This window comes from Macrotis lagotis, chromosome 1, assembly GCF_037893015.1.
Source record: "Macrotis lagotis isolate mMagLag1 chromosome 1, bilby.v1.9.chrom.fasta, whole genome shotgun sequence".
In the NCBI taxonomy this organism is placed as follows: Eukaryota; Metazoa; Chordata; class Mammalia; order Peramelemorphia; family Peramelidae; genus Macrotis; species Macrotis lagotis.
In genome coordinates, this window is record NC_133658.1 from 394,763,683 (window position 1) to 394,777,913 (window position 14,231).

Consider the following 14,231-nt stretch of genomic DNA (forward strand, 5'->3'; position numbering starts at 1 on the left):
ATCATAAGAGAATTTTACTGGGTGACCTCTGAATTCCCAACAACTTTAACTCTATGAATCTCTGGTGTGGTTTCTTTCTAGAAACATTTGAAAGCATTAGACAGTGGAGGAAGGCAACAAATCCACCAGACAAAAGATGGGCTTGATTCCATTGTTGATCTAGTATTTGATTTTCATTGAGCCCACTTTCTCAATTAATTCTTATGCTTTTACTTTCAGTATCTTCCTTTAAAAATAATTTTAAATTTGTTTTCTACTTTTTCATTGTTGGTCTCTGGCTCTATGTTGCTCAATATCTTACTTCAGTAATTTGTAACTTTCAGAGCAAGACAGATTTTATTATATGTATATATCAAGATATTAAATATCTATGTATCTTGAATCTATATATTACATATCCATACATGTGTATGTGCATATATAAACATATACATATGCAACTAGATGATACAATGGATATTGTGTCAGAACAAAAGTCATCTTCCTGAGTAAAGATCTGATCACAGATATTTGTTAGCTATGTCATTTATCCCTGTTTTTCTCAGTTTTCTCACTTATAAAAATGAATTGGAGAAGAAAATGGCAAACCACTCCAGTATCTTTGCCAAGAAAGCCTCAAAATTGGGACATAAAGAGTCAGACAAAACTGAAAATACTGGACAACAACAAATATATACATAAACACACACTTATATTATACTTAAATGCATTTATATAAATGAATCTTGCTCTGTGACATAAATATGTAATAATATATATAAAATCTGTATATATACAAGTATACATATAAACATATGTACATATGTTTATAAAATCTGTCTTGTTCTGAAATAGATTTATATATAGAGAGAAATATATATATATATATATACACAACACTTGATATATGCAAGTTTATATATACATATATTAATAAAATCTATCTTGTCCTGAAATAAACACAAACACAATATGAAGAGAGAATTGGAAGCCATGTTCCCCAGTCAAGTTTACCAGGGATTACAGATGTCTAAGAAATGCATTTAAAGGAGGTACACATCTGCCTGCCAAATCTAGGTGAACTAGGGCACTAAATGTTATTTGCATAGAAAGCTAGGAAATGGGACTTGAGCAAGAGTCAGAAAACAATTTATTATCTGTAGGGTAAGAAAGAAGCTGAACTAAGATACAGAACTTTGATACCTGTAAAGTCGGTGTATTAAGCAGGGATTGGAACTCTGCCTTTTGGTGTCAAATCCTAAGGCACTCTGGAAGAAAAGTTGGACTTAAAGGGAAAAAAAAATCTCTTCAGACTCTTAAGTCACTAGATCCACTAACTGCTCTGCTTATCCCCTGATTTTGAGCATATTCCAAGTTGCAGTTGGACTTGGTGATAGGGAGTGGATTAAGCATCTCTTGGCTTTTACACTTAAACCTCAAGCATTAACTTCTCAGCATAGCAAGGTTTTCCCATTTGAACCACTGTGCTTGCAAGTCCCAGCTATTGATAAGGTGCAAGTTGAAGCCTTGATAAGAAATATGCATTTGCAGGGACCATAAAACAGAATACCATAAAGTAGAGTCAGGAATCTAGGAAAACAGCCAAGTTGAGGTTTCCTCTAGACAAATACTATTTTTCACATATTGTAGAACTTCAAAAACCATTTTCCATAGGTCAGTTAGTCAAATAAGATCATGAACTCATAAGGTAAGGAGAACATAAATATATTAAAAGCACAGATTTAAAAAATAAACCAATTCTAACATTTGCATTTGAGATTTTTTTAAAGTAGACCTTTCTTCTAATCTTGGGTACTTATGCCCTGTAAATGGAAGTCTAGTGAAAACTCCTGTTCTGATTCAGATCATATTAAAGGTTTTTTTTTTAACAAAGATATGGGCAGGATGGGGGTGATGGGGGCAGAAATAAGATTTAAAATAATTATCCCTGGGCTTCCATATAAAATAAGTGCTACTTCATAATTCCTCTAACTGAACAGAATCTCTGAGATCAAAGGATGTTTTAGCTTTTTTTTTCCTATGCATTATTCCAAGTTGGAACAATGTTTTACACATAGAAAGAACTTAATAAGTACTTATTGAGTTGAATTCAATCTTAATAAATAATGCTTCTTTATATATATATATATATGACTCTCAAATCTGTATGAGGGATGCAATATGTTTTCACTTGAGAGAAGGATTTAATGCTGTATTTATCTTTACATTCATCGTTATATCCATGATATTTAGCACAGTGTAAGAAGTAAAGAAGGGAAGGAAGGAAGGAAGGAAGGAAGGAAGGAAGGAAGGAAGGAAGGAAGGAAGGAAGGAAGGAGGGAGAAAGGGAGGAAGGGAAGGAGGAAGGAAGCAAGGAAGCAAAGAAGCAAGGAGTGAAGGGAACGAGAGAAAGGGGGAGGGAAGGAAGAAGGGAGGAGGGGAAAAAGGAATGAAGGAGGAAAGAAGAAAAGAAGAGTAAACAAAGCTATATAAAAGAGAATAATGCTACCTCCTGTAAGTTAATAAAGACACTCCAGGAAGATGTTGAGGCTGCTTTTTCAAGTCAGATCACTGCATGTTCTGCCCTTAGTTGCCATTTTTGCTCAAAACATTCCACTCCTTCTGCTTATTCTCCATGTACCTTAAGTATTTTCCCCCCTCCCAGTGCAGTTATAAAACTTTGTTAATGAAATAAAACAGCAGGAAGGAGCCAAGCTGTGAGATTCAGGCTGCAGACTACACAGGATGTCTGCATGTTCAGGCTGTCTTTGAGTCCTACCCGATTAAGCTTCAACCAGAGACATTCCTGCAGGGGCCAGGACAAAAGTCTGTACAACCATGACCAAGTTGAGTTCCAACTTCATTACAACAGGTTCCACTGCTAATTCCAGACATTAAAGAACAAGACATTAGCAGCATTAGCAGCTGCAAAGCACTCATTAAATGCACAGCACCCTTTGCTGAAAGTTCCAGAGAGGAAATGTGTGCATGGCCCCATCAACATGAATTTTGTTTTACAACTCTGTTGGACCAAGAAACACATGATTGTGCTTTGAAAAGAATAGGGTGGAGTATTTAATAAAATTGATGCCCATTTTGAGAATTTGATTTTTGCTCAATGGGAAGCACCTGCTGTTTTCTGTTGTATAAGCTAGAGAAGGATCAGGGGGAGGTAAAGGGACAGGCAGGATGCATCATCAATGAAATGTTCACACTCAAAATCAATCAAGAGTTTACCAAAGGAGAAAGGATCATCAGTCAAATGAAAAGATAAATTGCTTTCAAGACCAGGTAGACTCATTTTAATCTTAAATGTTTTATGGGTGGTCTTTTCTTTATTTATGTCACTGACATTTGTCAATGATTCCCTAGAAGAACTCTGCCTTATAACAAATGAGAATACCTGAAGAAAACAAAGCAATACATATACCATGTTTGAAAACATAGGATACATTAGGCAATTATGTACTACTTTTCTCTGCCAAGAAAAAGGATATTTTACCATCTAGGGTTGTGTAATAATGAGAATTATGATGTTTCTCCAATGTTTTTGTCCTTTAGAGCACAAAAACTCAAATGTCATTTGTTCTCCTAGTTCTGCTTACTTCACACTACATCAGGATCTGCAAAACTTCCAAAGTTTCTCTGAATTCTTCATGTTCCTTGTTTCTGACAGAACAATTTTATCACATTGATTTATACCCCATAATTTATACACCAATCTTTTCCTAATTGATGGTCACACACTTTCCTTGAAATTTTTTGGTTGGTTTAGTTTTTTCTGTTACACAAAAAAGTACTACTATAAATCTTTTGTAGAGTACTCTGCCTTTCCCTCTTTGGGAAATATCAATTGGGCTAAAATGTTGCATCACGACATATGCCAAAATCAAAGGGTTTATAAGGTTTGGTAATTCTGTTAGTAGGTTTCCAAACAGTTTTCAGGAATGGTTGCACTAATACTAATAGCAGAACACTTACATGTCAGTCATTCAACAGTCTAACCAACATTTATTCAATATTTTTGTCTTTATCAGTCTGATGAGTATGAGGCAAAACCTTGAAGTTTATTTAATTTATAACTCATTATTTATTTGGAATATTGTTACATATAGCTATTGAGAAGCTTGCATTTCTTCTGTGGAAAAGTGCTTGCTCCTAATACATTGAACAAGTCTTGTTTCTACATATTTGTATTACTTCCCTATATATCTTAAGTATTAGACTTTTTAACATTTACTTATTGGGGTGGCTAGGTGGCACAGTGGATAAAGCACTGGCCTGGAGTCAGGAGTACCTGGGTTTAAATCTGGTCTCAGACACTTAATAATTACCTAGCTGTGGGGCCTTGGGCAAGCCACTTAACCCCATTTGCCTTGGGGAAAAAAAAAACTTATTTATTGCAAAGATCTTTTCCTATTTAATGTCTCTTCTAATTCTAGTCACATTGATTTGGGTTCTGCAAAAACTTTGGTGTTTTTTATAGCTAAAATTGTCCAGTTTTGTTATTTCTGATCCCTTCTAACCTTTATTTATTTGAAGAAAATTCTTCTTTGTCATAATTCTGTAGACTATTTTCTTTTCTTTTTAAAAAATGTTAACTTTTTATAGTTAGGCCTAGGAAGTATTTGGAACTTTAATGGTACACAGTGTAAGATGTCAATCTAAACCAAATATTGTCATACTTTTTTCCAATTTTCCTAGGAGTTTCTGTAAAATTTAGAATCCCTCTGACAACCATTGATATTCTTTGGAGGGGGGGTGGCGTTTGCAAGGTAAATGGGGTTAAGTGGCTTGCCCAAGGCCACACAGCTAGGCAATTTTTAAGTGTCTGAGACCAGATTTGAACCCAGGTACTCCTGACTCCAGGGGAGGTGCTTTATCCACTGTACCACCTAGCTTCCCCTACCATTGATGTTCTTAAGTAAATGAGATACTAATCTACTTTGTTTGATTATGCATAAATCTTACTATATAATTTATTTCACTGATCAACATATTTTTTCTTTTTTTAATGAATTCTAAGTAGATTTGTTTACAGCATTGCAATGTAGTTTGAGATCTGATAATGCTAGATCCTTTTCATTTCTATTTTTTTCTTATTTTATATTCTTAACATATTCCCAATGATGAGCTTTTTAAAAATTAACTTAGCTTGTTCCATAACTTTTTGGGAAACTTGACTGACATAAAACTAAGTCCATAAATTAATTTAAACAAGATTAGGTTTTTATTATATTGTCATAGACCCTCCCTGAATATTATATATATATATATAATATATTTATCTAATTAAAATATAAGATTTTACTTCCAGAAAGATAATTTTGTAGCTGGATTTACACAGTTCCTCAATATGCCTTTTGATGGATCCACTTTAGGACATTTATGCACTTTGCAGGTTTTATTTTTATGTATCTTTTCCTATTCCATTCTATTGAGTTTTATTAGTAATATACAGAAGACTAACACCTTTAGTGAGTTTATTTCATATTCTTCCACTTCACTGAAGTTACTAATCATTTGAATTAATTTTTCATTAAATTTCTAGAATTCTTTAGATAAGCCATCTGATCATCAGTACATTAAGATAATGAGCTTCTGCTTACTCCCTTGATTTCCTTTTTCTTAACTTATTACTATAGTTCTCTGAGACTTAAGATTGCATAACTATGTCTCACTTAAATACAATTCATGCACAAGACAAGATATCACCTTCATGATGTCATTTGTTCTCTTGAGAATAAAGGACAGTCACAACAAATACGGTTCTCATTTCTAAAACTATTTCAATTAATAACAGTGGTAATGGACATCCTTGCCTCACCTCTAATATTATTTGAAAATTTTCTAAATTTCTCCTTAGCAAATAATGCTGTCTCTTGATTCTAGATTTTTTGTTGTTAAATCATTTCAGATATATCTGATTATCAGTGACCCCATCTGGGGGGTTATCTTGGCAAAGATACTGGAATTGTTTGCCATTTTCTTTTCTAGTTCATATTATACATAAGGAACTGAGACAGAATTAAGTGACATGCCCAGGGTCACAGAGTAAATGAATGAGACCAGATTTGGAATCTTAAACATGAGACTTCCTGAATTTAAGTCCTGTGTTCTAACTGTTGCAATACATAGCTTTCCTGTTTTAGAAATATACAATCTATTAGATCAAGAAAAGGTGTCCCCTTCCTTCATTTATGACATTTTTATACTATTTTACATTTTATAAAGACTTTTCCTCTCAAAAGTACAGAACAGTAGGTAGACAAATATCTTTATTCTACAATTAAAGTACATTAAAGCTCACATATATCAACTGACTTGCTTATATTCACATAGTTATGAGGTTTATGATCTGGGTTTAGAATCCAGATCTCTTGACATCCTGGTCAATCTTCTTTCTGCTATTATGCCCAGAGACATTAAACAACTTTGCTTTGACACTTACAAAATGAAATATCATCTAATACATTGATATCCAACCTTTTAGTTCTCCTGAGTAGCATCATCCATGAGAATATTGTCAAGAACTGTATACAGAATTTCATATTTATGTATGACCTACAATGTAACCCATTTTACCAATAAGAATAATAATAAAATGTAATAATGCCACATGAATGCCTTGGAAGGCACAAGCTGCAGGTTGAACAGATCTTGTCTAAAACATTCACCTGGAAGAAAGGATTTGGATGGGATTTTGGTTTAAGTGAGAGGTTTGATTGCAGAAATGCAGTCATACCTGGTGAGATCTTTATAACTTGCAAATTCATCCTTTGTATGAATCAGGAAAGAAAAGCAACCAGATAGAATGAAAAATAATAAACCATGACTTTTTTGGTCATGCTAGAATCATAGGAGCAAAAGAGACCCTGAGGACCAGGCAGGTTAAGTGACTTGATCAAAGTCATGTAGACAGTAAATGTCAGAGACAGAATTTTAACTCAACTCCTCTGATTCTAGAGTCAGTCCTTCCCCTTAGACTGTCAGATCTTATCTAGGGATCTCAAATCTTATCCAGGTCAATTTATATTGAAAACTTACATAATATCTACAATATCCTTGATAAGTCTAGAACATTTCCTCAAAGACTTGATAGTATGGGGACACACTAGCTCCCAAATAATTCCTTTTTACTTAGAGACAACTATAATTTCTGGGAAATGTACACACATGTATACATATAGAAATACATATGAAATTAACAGCAATTGTGAGAAGAGATAGGGAGACAAATTTCAGCTTCATATCAATATGTATATGCATACACACAACATACAGACATGTTTACACATAATGTTAACATGCATATGAATTTATATATTTCATGTGTTTTGCATTTTAACATTCATGTATTTGTATATTTCTTTTACATGTAGATGTGAAGATAAAATGTCTCCCTATTAATTCCCTCTATTGTTGCTAACTCTACCATCTGAGTCAAAGAGGGGATTAATCTGTCTTCTATGTGTGAGTCTTTGCTTAGGTTCTCCTATAGGCCTAAATATACTCTTTCCACATTCCCACCACTTAGAATAATCTAGTTTTCTTCAAAATTCTAACTCCTAAGGGAAACTTTTCTAGAGATCTCTAGTTATTAATGTCCTTACTCTCCTCCTCAAGTTAGGGTATATATTGTTCATCATCTCCATACTATATCCCTCTTGTAAAATCTTATTCCTTGAGGGCAAAAAATGTTTTTCCTCTTTTTGTCGTTGCTCCTCCAGCACTTAGCACAGTAATTTATAAATACTTGGTATTTAATAAATATTTATTGAATTGAATTAAATTGAAGGGTCCATTGAATATTTGAAAAAGGAATGTCTTAATGTAGCATGAGGCAAGTCTTGTGCTTCTAAAGTACAATGTGTGGAAGTACGGAGCATAAAACCTAATACTGATTCAACAGAGATGATACTTTATTGGGGAAAATACGATTAAAAAATACTGCTAAGTGGCACAATGGATAGAGTGAAAGTTATTGAGTCAGAAAGACTCATTTTCCAAATTCAAATATGGTCTCAGATACTTAGCAGAAGTGTGATCTTGGACAAGTCATTTAAAATCCTATTTGCCTCAGTTTTCTCATCTGTTAAATATTTTGGGGAGGGAAATGGCAAACAACTCCAGTATCTTTGCCAAAAAAAAACCCAATTAGGGTTATGAAGTCAGACACAACTGAAGAACAACTGAGCAACATTACAATCAGAAGTGACATAAAGGAAGATAGGTCAGATCTACTTATCTCCCTGATGGAATTGGGAATCCCAAACCAGTAAACTGGGAAGAGGTTTTTATGGGGTTCCTATCTGGAGCAAGAAGACCAAATAACAAGGGAGAAATTGGAAATCCTTGACCTTTGTACAGATAAAGTTCAGTGACTGAAGTTAATTTAAGTTGGGAGCAACACCTGGAGAATTGAGGATTAATTGACATTCAAACTCCCTTTCAACACAAGAAGGAACTTTCAGCTTACTACTATAGGTCCTACTTTGACAGTGTGATAAAGTATTTAAGCCTCCAAAGCATTTTTTGGCAATTTTGTTCTTAACATGGTTTGGAGGTTAGTGACATACTTATTACATCTCTCCTAATTCTCTTTTCCAGGGGAAATACCTGCAGCTCTTTCAAGATCTTTATGTGAAATGGTTTCAAGTCTCTCTACTATACTCATCAACTTTCTCTGAACATGCTTGCAATTGTCAATGTCACTATTAAATATGACACCAAAAACCAGATGTAATGCTCTATAGGAGATCTGACTAGGGCAAGAATGGATCTTTAAATTAGGACTTAGCTAAAAAGAGCAAAACTTCATAGCAGTGAAAAGGTTATGGAGTCAATACAAGTAGTCCCTGGAAGTAAAGTGTGGGGGTTGAGTAGATAATCTCTTAGACCCCTTTTTGCTCTGAGCTTCTGTGATATTGTCATATGTGAATGTCATACAGTTGAGAAGTGGCAGAACTCATAAAAATGCTAATTTAGTCATGTCTTATTTTTACACCATGTTGGTGCCCTGCTTTGGGAGAGTACAGTGGAAAGAATATTTCCTGCAGATTTAGAACTGGTCAAATCCTGCCTTTGAGGTTTAGTATCTATGTGACCTTGGGCACATCCTTCCTGGGCCTTAATTTTCTAATCTTTTAAATGAGTGGTTTCAAATAGATGACCTCTGAAGTCCCTTCTAGCTACATATATGATTCTATGATCTTATCCTCATGAATCTCATCTATTGATTGAACTGGCTATAGAATCATCTTTAAAACCTGATCAATAAGGCCTAAGACCAAAAAAATTAGTACTGTGATAAAAGGAGGGTTTATCAGAAAAAAAGAGAAAGGTAGTATAAAATTGAAAATGAGGTGAAAAATGAAATTGAAGCATAGAGTCAGAGACCCCAGCTTAGAAAATTCCCAATCAAGATAAAACATGGACATCTCTTTTGTTAGTTCCATGATGGTCACAGGATGAATTATGAGATTTTAACGTTCTGCTTCCATATGGGGAGCTCCCTGAGAGATGAACAGACACCATCACTTTCACTTTTCACAGCTCTAGGGCCAGGAGAGATTGCAGTGATTAAGAAGGACATCATGAAATCTCACTAGGACAGTGAGAGATTATGGTGATTAACCATTCAGAGTGATTCACTGAATAAGCCAAAGAATGTGGCAATAGAGAAACTATGATTAAGAGAGGTAAATTCATCCTTACCAGGGTAGATTCCAATTCAATCAATAACACTGAAATCACATGTTGCCATCAATTGTTATTAACCTGTTTGCATCAACACGGGCCCCACAATGAAGTGAACTTCACTGACAGAGAGAGAATTAATGGGAAAGGGAGAAATGACTAATTCAAGGCCTCAGACTGGTTTTCTGGGGAATTACAAATCTTCAGCCACAAAACCTTGGATTAGCTTTAATGCATCTATCTCCATTGATTCTCCCTTAGCCAAATCCACGGATGGATGAGTCTAATTAATATGGATCTGTAACAATACAAAAAGAAACGACTGACTTTAAAAACAAGGCTAGTTTTCCTCATATCTGAGTAACTACTTCTCTTCAGTCTTTACTGTAACATTATCACCCAATCCCTGCCCATTAAACAAAGGTCTCCCCTAAGGTTCTGTCCTGGATCTGTTTTCTCCTCTCTATCTCTACAATCCCTATTCCTATCAAAGAAGCTCATTAAGTTCTTCCCCAATCCTGATACTGAGTTCCTCATGCCTTTCCATTGACTATCTTTTCTTCCTGAAATGCACTCATCCTCATCTTTACCTTGTTGAGTACCTTCCTCATCAGATTGCCTTTTACTATTCTCTCAGTTGTTAGTGCTTTCTTTCTCCTAAAAATGAATTTGTGATTACCCATGTACATTTCAAGAATCCTAATATATAAGCTCTTTGAGTTTTTGTCAATTGAATTTAATTGAACTATAGTCATCTTACCATGTAGTCATTTGCAAAAGAGTCTCCATTATACATTATTCTGAGTTACCAAAAGAGATTCTTGCCACTTTGATCTACTTATAACATTTTTGAGTGACATGAAGTACAGATATGGGAGAGGATAGCTAAAACTATGTACAACAGAATCAAGGTTCTTTAATCATCTTAAGTTGTGTTGTTTTCAGTTGTGTCTGATTCTTCATGACCCTATTTGGGATTTTCTTGGCAAAGATACTGCAGTGGTTTCTCAGTTCCTTCTCCAACTCTTCTTACATATGCGAAAACTAAGGCAAACAGGATTAAGAGACTTGCTCAGGGAATAGCTAGAAAGTTTCTGAAGTTGGATATACACTCAAGAAGATGAGTCTTGCTGATTTTAGGCCTGGAACTCTACCTACTGCGCCACTTAGCTGCTTTTTAATTATCTTTATAGTTAAAATGATGGACTAAAACTAGCATAAATTTTAACTGGAATATATGTATCACTTTCATTTAGGTTCTGATATAGCTTCACACAAAGTTATATGAAAAATATTTTTCAGCAGACTAAATATGTAATACGAACTGACATTGTATAGCTACTATAAAAATTAAGCAAAAATAAACCAGAACAAATTCAAGTATGAATTAAAGATCTGATGATTTCATCCAAAGAGCCTTGATTTAGATTTAGAGAGACCTAGAACTGAAGACAATTTCTTCTCTATTGCTTCTTTCCATGCTACCTCAACTTGGATCATCATCTCTTCCTCTTCCTGGCTGGTAACCTGGTCACTGAGCCATGAATTTCTCAGTTCTGATAACTCAGCTTTTGCCTTGTCTTCACAGGGCCAAAGTCTCCATGGCATTTCCTTTCCTGATCTATGGCATGCCACAGTGCATTTGTTGCTTCTTCCTATGTCCCACTCTCCTTTGTGAATTTTCATTCCTGTTAGAATGTCAACTACTTTAGGAGCTATCTTTCTGTATCTCTACACTTTAAAACAAGCGCTTAATAAATGTGCTGTCTATCTGTCTGTCTTTCTGTTCATTTGATACCAACCAAAAGTGTGATTAAAGGCACAGTTGAAGTTTTCTCATCTGTAAAGTAGGAATAATAATTTCCCAAGTACCTCCTGATGTTGCTGCAAGGATCTATTGGGAAAATATATTTGTAAAATACTTTGCAAACCCTAAAGTTTAAAATAAATGTCAATAATTAGCTATTGGTCTAGAACAATAATTTTCTATGTGTAAATATGTGAAATCATTCTATACATATTTCTATTCATCTGTTCTTTCTCTGGATACAGATAGTGTTTTCTTTCATATATCCATGGTAAGCATCTCTAGGGCAGGGGTAGAGGGCATAGGGATTAGAAACAAAAAGGAGATTTGCATGATAATTTTTATATATTTAAAATGTTGTACATAATATACTTGCAGTTTCATGTATAATATCCTTTTTATTATACTATCTCATAGAAATACTTGTTTTATTCTGAAAGTTAAAAATAATATCAAAATAAATAAAGCAAAATTATTAGTTGAAAGGAAAAAACAATTTTTTTCTACATGTAATAACCTCCAGTGTGGCAACTCTTTCTATTTCTACCAATACAGATTGATAACTCAAGTGTAATCCATGACCTTACAGAGTTTGTGTGGTCACAACTAGTTTGTGACATAGTACATCAAAGTCTTTTTGATTCTATGACAAGACCTCCAGCACTACACTGTGCTGGTTTTTTTTTGTTGACGATTATACTCCAAAAAATAAAGTAGTGTCCAGAAAGAGGGAGGTAATTTTCTTGCTTTAATCTTTCCTTGTAAATTTTGTGTCTAGTTCAGGACCACATTTCATGAAAACCATTAAAAAAATTGAGATAGCACAATTGCTATATTAGCCATTCTTTTAGACTAAAACCTTGAAGGTCATTGTCCAAATGCAAATGTGTTAGTCATTTGGAAAGATTGAACTTTAACTCATTTTGAGTCATTAATACTTTAGGAGGATTAATTGATCAAATTAGGTAATTCCTGTCACCTAGAAAAGATGAGAGTGGGCTTTGTCTACAGTGCAGAATTGGGGGTGGGGGCAGTCAGGAGTAGGGAATGATACTTGAAGAAGGCAAACCTAGTGGAGTATTACAAGTGGGGTCAGAATGGAGTCAGCAAGTGAGCCTTAGAGCTCTGATATGAGAATTGAAAGATACATGCTGAAAACTGAGAGCTGTCTGGTGCCATTTTGCCTAAGGCCAACCCATCTTTCAGGTTACACGTGTGTCTAATCAGTTACTTTGCCTTCTGAGATAGCTGCTCTAATCCATCCTTCACACACTTCACACTTAGACCATAGCAAAATTATTTGTATATATGTCTTTCTTGTCTTCCCTATTAGACTGCTTCTAAGGAAGGAACTGTACTGTATTCAACCTTGTCTTTCCCAAGAAAGCATAAAACTTTATTCTTAGTATGAACTTAGTAATCAATAACTTAGTAATCAATAACTCAAAACAATTACTTATTAAACACCTACCACATACTATGTGTTAAGAACCTGTGTGAGATGTTAGAGATAGAAGACAAAATATAACATTCCCCGTCCTAGAGGAGTTTACATTCTACCAAGGGAGATAATACCTACACATGTAAGGGAAGGGAATAAGCATTTATTAAATACCAAAAATGTGGGAAGAGCTTTACAAATATCACCTTATTTTATCCTCACAACTCTGGAGGGGGGGATAAGAAACTGAGGAAGACAAAGGCTAAGTGCCTGAAGTTGGATTTGAATCTTCAGCCTGATTGCTTTTGGGTCCTGATGGCAGTTTTCCTGATTCCAGCAGAGGACACCTATAGAAGTAGGTCAATAAGGCCCCTTGTTGGTGCTCTCATTGTAGGTTAGTTACAGAAGCATCTCTTTGCCAAAGATTGGAAGCTCCTTGAGGGGAGGGTCTTGTGTCTCCAGTGTTTAGTATAGTCTCTCACATAGAAAACATTTAATGAGCATTGCTTACTGAGTAGATTGGTTGATTGATTGAAGTCCCAATATTTTAGTTCATTTAAAGCAAAAGAAATGAAAACATGACTCTCTTCAATTTCCACACAGACAAGGAAGATTGAGCCAAAGCTACCAGCAGACAAGAAGGGATTAGTTTGAGACATAAGCCCTCTCCTTAGGAGTGGACTAAACACTGGCATTCTGAATACTGGGAGTTTCTTGTAGAAACACCAGGAGAGCTGAGATTAAACTTTGCAGCAATAGAAACTTGGGTACCCAGTGGGAAGAGAAAAAAAAAGAAAAAGATCTTGCTCAGTCTCAGTTTCTTTGACACTGACCTTTAGTCCACAGGAATTATGAACATTCTGTAAGTCTCCTGTTCCTCTGCTCTGGCTAATTGGCCACCAAGCTCTGCTCCCCCATCTCCAGCAGGGGATCTGAGTCCTGACAGAAGCTTAGAGAGGAGGTGCAAAAGGAGAGATGACAGGCTTCCTCCAGTAGAGACACAAGTAAGTTGCTCTCCCCAGTTATGGAGGAGGAAGAGGACAGCAAACTCAGCAAGGGTATGGAAATGCTGGGGAAAGCAGTCCTCCTGGCTGGAGACAATGGGATTCTGTGTACCAGCAACCAGTTAATTATTTCTCACTGCATATCAGCAAAGGCTGACCTGATTAAAATCATAAATCAGCTCAGTGTTTCTGTTTGTCTGCTGGGAAGAGTGTGGGACTGTGTGTTAATTAAGATCCACCCCATAATCCAAAGTCCAGGCTTCTGTCAGTGTGGTCTTTCCTTGGCTCCAAGACCCCTGTG

General features: G+C 35.2%; 1 long non-coding RNA gene across 1 annotated transcript in view; it reads right to left on the reverse strand.

Annotated features, from left to right (window-relative positions):
• Positions 1–13,977, reverse strand: part of LOC141518307 (uncharacterized) — an 84,427-nt gene extending 70,450 nt beyond the window's left edge. Inside the window, exon 1 of the long non-coding RNA XR_012477151.1 lies at positions 13,760–13,977. This is a non-coding gene — a long non-coding RNA (uncharacterized LOC141518307). The remainder of the gene's footprint in view (positions 1–13,759) is intronic.
• Positions 13,978–14,231: the final 254 nt, after the last annotated feature.